The sequence below is a fragment of the Chlorocebus sabaeus genome, chromosome 15 (assembly GCF_047675955.1).
Source record: "Chlorocebus sabaeus isolate Y175 chromosome 15, mChlSab1.0.hap1, whole genome shotgun sequence".
Lineage (NCBI taxonomy): Eukaryota > Metazoa > Chordata > Mammalia > Primates > Cercopithecidae > Chlorocebus > Chlorocebus sabaeus.
In genome coordinates, this window is record NC_132918.1 from 55,079,281 (window position 1) to 55,085,280 (window position 6,000).

Genomic DNA, 6,000 nt, shown 5'->3' on the forward strand with positions numbered 1-6,000 from the left:
AGGTATAGGCTTGCTGTTAGGGAAATTTAGTGCAATATTTGCAAATGATAAAGACCCAGGGAGAATTACACTATCCTGGTGTTACTTCTGTCTCTTCTTTTTCCAGGCTAGAGTGCAGTGGCACCATCTCGAGTTTCTGCAACCTCCACCTCTTGGGTTCAAGTGATTCTCCTCACTCAGTCTCCCGAGGGAGTAGCTGGCCTGAGTACAGGTGCCTGAGTACAGTAGCTCCCGAGTACAGGCGTGTGCCACCACACCCCCGGCTAATTTTTATATTCTTGTAGAGATGGGGTTTCACCATGTTGGCCAGGCTGGTATCAAACTCCTGACCTCAAGTGATCCACCTGCCTCAGCCTCCCAAAGTGCTGGGATTACAGGCATGAGCCACCACGCCTGGCCACTTCTGTCTCTTCTAAGGGAATGCCTTTCAAGCTCCATATAGCACAACAAATACACCAAGGAGAGGGAAAGATCGGGGAAGTGACTCAGGCTCCAAATACCTACCTGTCAGGGTTGGGCTTGCTGAAAAATTGTTAATTAATTTGCTGTAAAAAATGAATGGCGAGGAGATACTTTTACAAAAGGATTTGAGTACTTACTTGGGAAAGATCTCCTTCACATGACGTATCCTCTCCCAGTTGTCTAGGAAGTGTCTTCCAAGCTTAATGGGCTGGCTTTACCCACCCACTTGTAAAAACTCTTAATGCTAGGTTACAAAGAAACAGCATAACAGAGTTAAAACTGCAGGTTAAAGATCAAGGTCAAAAGCCTTGGCTATTTCTCATTCTCATATATATATGCATGGAGCAGAAAAGGTAGAAAGGCGATAGGTTCTGGGGGCATGGAGGGAGCCCCCATATCATTCTCTGCTAAGCTGACACCTGTCCTCAGCAGGTATCTTAATCACTAATCCCTAAAATAGCAGCTTGTTCTCTAAGCATTCTGGGTTCCTATTAAAAAAGATTCTTCATTGGTTTCTTTTAAAAAACAGTAATAGCCAGCCTGGGCAACACGGCGAAACCCTATCTCTAACAAAAATACAAAAAATTAGCCAAGCATGGTGGTACTTGCCTGTGGTCCCAGCTACTCCAGAGGCTGAGGTGGGAGGGTTGCTTGAGCCCAGGAGGTGGAGGTTGCAGTGAGCTGAGATCGCCCCACTGCACTCCAGCCTGGGCGATAGAGTGAGACTCTGTCTCCAAAAAAAAAAAAAAAAAAAAAAAAAAAGATAAAAGAGCAATAGCATGAAATTTGGGAAAATATTTTGGAAAGCATAAAGAATTTAACAAATCAACTTTGATCTAATTTCTTAGATATAGACTGTTAACGTTTTCTTTTATAATGTTCATTATAAATTCAGGATAGAATATTATAAACTTGGAAATTAGAAAAAGCTTAAAGAATAACATAAAAACTGCATGTAATTCCACCACTGCCAACATTTTATTTTCCTTCCAGTCTTTTTTCTTTACATACATATACACATGTACATATATCTATAGATAAGTTTTAAATAAAATATGAACCATACTGTCTATGTAGTTTCAGATCCTATTTTTTGTACTTAATATTACAAGTATTTTCTTCATCATTAAATGCTATTCAAGAGCATGATTGCAATTGGTCATCTGCTAATTTACTGTACCATAGTTCATTTAACTATGACTTCAGTGTTGGACTTTGGCTTGTTTCTAGCTCCTCACCATTGGAAAATAATGCCATCTTAGACATCCTTGTATGAAAATCTTTACCTAGGCTACATTTCTAAAGACTGAATTACTAGGCCAAGGAGCAGGAACATTTTTTGGCTTTTGATACATATTGCTGCTTTGTCCTCCATTTCACAAGCCCCCTGTGGGCAAGGGGGTACCCATTTCTTGCCAACTTCTATTGTGAGTTGTAGTTTTTGTCTGATGCATCAAGGCCTCACTGCTTCATGCAATCCCATCACACCACTGCCATCTTGTGTTCTTCCTCTGTGGCTTTTCTAGGAGAGAGAGGAAGCTCTGGTCCTTGGACTATTTGAAATGCTCTCCTTGTATTCCTCTAAAGTCCTTTACTGCTCCATGGCTATTTTTATGTTGCTGCTTTGAGGTGGTATGGATTTCCCTCCGTTTGACCGACTGGATAACTCCTACTTGTCCTCTGGACTCAGCTTTGACCTTGTGCCCTCTGTAAAGCTGCTTCTGACACTGCAGGCTGGTTTTGAAGCCTCCCTCTGTGCTTTGCACACCCTCTTCCTTCTCTGCCAGTCAAAGCACTTACACATTGTACCGTGTGCTCAACTGTTTCCAGATGCGAGCTTCATTGTACCTTCCGTGCCTAACACTGCATTTGGCAGACATGGATACTCAATAGATGCTAACTTTATTTAAAGAATAAATGTTAACTTTATTTAAAGAATCTTTGAAGGTTCATCTCTATTTCCATACCATACATTCCATCCCATTCCCCCTGAATATTTACTGGGAGTTTTTCTGATTATATAACTATCTTGTAATTATGAATCTTTGTTTGAGAATCTTGAGTTGACCCTGGGGTGCCAATAAATGAAAGAAGGAAAGGTAAAGAAATGAGGAAAAGAGAGAGAGGAGAAATAGATCAGAATATAAAGTATGATACTTTACATTTCTGTATTATTTTACAGTTTACAAAGTTCTTTCATATACTTTAGTTTATTTTACTGTGGTAGTTCTAAGCCCTCTCTTAGAAGGACGGACCCTCATGATATGCTGTGATAGCACTGTGTATGATCTTCCTTAGCACCTCTCACAATTGTTGGCATATAATTGCAGATGCTCCTCTAATTACGATAGGTGTATCCTAATAAACCATTCTAAAGTCAAAAAATCTTAAGTTGAACCATCATAAGTTTGGGACCATCTGTATTGCCCATCACTGATGTATCCTCAACGCCTAGTGCAGCGCTCAATGCACTGTAGCTATTAAGTAAATATTTATGAATTCTGAGAAAAAAGTTCTTATATTCATCTTATAAACAAAGAAATGAAGCCTAGAGAGTTGACATTTCAATCTAAGGAGTTCTACTCCAAGTTTGATTCTCTTTCCACTGCAAGTTAGCTAATGTTGTGGGCTTTCTCTCCCATGGGAAACATATGAAAGTGTGTGCTATGGTTTGGATATTTGATTCCTCCAAACCTCATGCTGAAATTTGATCCCCAATGTGGGAGGTGGGGTCTAATGGGGGGTGTTCGGGTCATGGTGGGGAGCCTTCATGAGTAGATTAATGCCCTCCCTGGTGGAAATCGAATGAGTTCTTGCTCTATATTTTCCCTGAGACAGCTGGTTGTTAAAAAGAAACTGGCACCTTCTCTCTCTCTCTCTTGTTTCCTCTCTTGCCATGTGATCTGCACAGGTCAGTTCCCCTTCACCTTCTGCCATGAGTGGAAGCAGCCTGAGGCCCTCATCAGATGCAAGAGCTGGTACTATGCTTCTTGTGTAACCTGCAGAACTGTGAGCCACATGAAGTTCTTTTCTTTATAAACTATCCAGCTCAGGTGTTCCTTTATAGCAACGTAATTGACTAAGACAATGGGGGAAAAATGGAAGAGGAGAATAATGGAAGGAAAGGAGGGAAGTTGGGAAAAAGGAGGAAGTCATAGAAATGAAAAGAGTGGAGAGAAGTAATTTGAAGTGGACACCTTGATGATGAAGGAAGGACAAATACAAAGCTCTAATTTCATATAGGATGTGGTGTTTTGTCACTCCTTCAAGCTTAGTAAACCAAGATTTCAATCAGAACTGCCATAGTTTTAAAATCAGTCAAACATAAGAATTCAACAGTACTTTGCCCATCATAGCTCTCCATATTCACAGGCCAATGAATGATGACATTGCCATAGCTTTGAGAATATACTGAGTGGTAGTGGGAGAAAAGGTGATCCTGGCCATGGATTCTCTGGAGAACCTTCCCAGGGATGTTCAGCCCTACTGATGAACTGATGAGGGAAAGTTGAGGGAAGAGAATACCATGTGACCTCAGAAACCCAGGTGAAGTTGGGGTATAGGGTTGGCTGTCAATGGCTCCTGAAGGGTCCACCCACTCTACCAAAAGCTTTGGCCAAGAACAGGGCACCCTAAGGTATGGCCTTGTGGGTGCTCTTCAGGGGCCTAGGAATTCTTAGAAGATCTTAGGCACTGGAAATGGCACCATGTCCATTGCTTACTAGACAAAACTGCAGACACAGTCTCCCATGTCTGGAGACATCCCCACTGATGAACGTCCCTGGGGGTGTTCTCCAGAGAATCCATGGCCAGGATAAGCCTGGCTTCTCTTGGTTTCATACAACAGAATGTAGAGGGTTTAGGTGTAACTTTTCTGTAGAAGGGAGATGTACCTTCTGGTATGGTACAGATGAAGACCAATGAATACTGTGACAGATGTTACCATTTTTCCTTCATAGCAGTGTCCATGGTAACAATTTTAAACTCTTGGGAGTCAGTATAGCATAGAAGTTAAAAGCACAGGCTGTGGAGTCAGATTGCTTAGGCTAGAATCTTGGCTCAGTCACTTCCTTGTGTGATCTTGGGCAAGTTACTTAACCTTTGTGTGATCTAGTTCTCTTGTTTGTAAAGTGGGAATAATAAAAGTACCTAACTCATTGGAATATTGTGAAAAAATAATGAGATAATGCATGTGAAGGTTATAGAACAGAGTCTGGCCCATGGAAAGTACTAGTAAGTGTTGGCTACTTTTGTTAAGATTTCCTTCAAGCTCCAGACATGGGAGACTGTGTCTGCAGTTTTGTCTAGTAAGCAATGGACATGGTGACATTTCCAGTGCCTAAGATCTTCCAAGAATTCCTAGGCCCCTGATGTGCACCCACAAAGCCATACCTCAGGATGTCGTTCTTGGCCAAAGCTTTTGGGAGAGTGGGTGGACTCTTCAGGAACCATTGACAGCCAACCCTGTAGGGTTGTTCCCCCTATACCCTAACTTCACCTGGGTTTCTGAGGTCACATGGCATTCTCTTCCCTCAACTTTCCCTCGATATTCACTTTAAGATGGCACTAGACACAAGGCTGAATTTGGGTATCCAGAGAACAGTCGTTCTTAATAAAAGTAGTAGAGGGGAAACAGAGAATAAATAAAAGTAAATCTGATAAAAGGCAGGAGAGGAGAAAATTTTGCACAGAAAACGTAGGATAAGTAGAAGTACAAAATAAGATGACAAAAATAAATTCAGCTCTGTCAGTAATCACCATACGTGTAAATGGACCAAACTTGTTTAAGACATTGTCAGTTGTCAAAATTCAGCTTTATCTGTTTACAAAAGACACTACAGACACTACAAAAGTTAAGTTCTGGAAAATTTAGCAGTTGGGGTTCAGTCACTGCTGAACACACACTAATTGGAAATGGTCTAGGCCAGAGCCAGCAAGTGGTTTGTTTGGCCAGCCTGGTGTCCATTTGATGGTATCTATCATCTATTTATCTATCTATCTTTGATAATTAATTTGTCTTTAATCAGGGTATGTGCTCCCTAATCTATTGACACATTTATGTTACTTCCTGGAGCAGACAGGACCATTCTATATGATCTAACTCAACAGCAACTTCATCTAACACTGGCATTTCTTTGGGATTTTTCAGTTATGGGGGCCACATGCTCCTCTGCAACTCCTTGCTTACTCTTGTTCTCCATTGTGTATCTGATACTATCTGAGCTTCTCACCAGGGTTTACCAGGGTTTCCATGACCTGGGGCATGATCATACTTCTATTTTCCATTTCTTACCTCTGGCCATCCCTCAAGCCCCATCCCCCCATCCAGCCCCAGAACTTTCAGATCCAGACACATGATCCAGAGTGGTTCTGGGCACTCTTTATGCATATATTCACCTTCTTATCTTTGCTCATGCTGTTTCTCCTCCCACGATTTGCTCACCTAACTAATCTCTCCTAAGTTTTGGGAATTAGTCCAGGACTCATATACTTTTGGAAAGTTTTTCTGATCTTTTTGTGTTTAGTGAGATTCTCTAT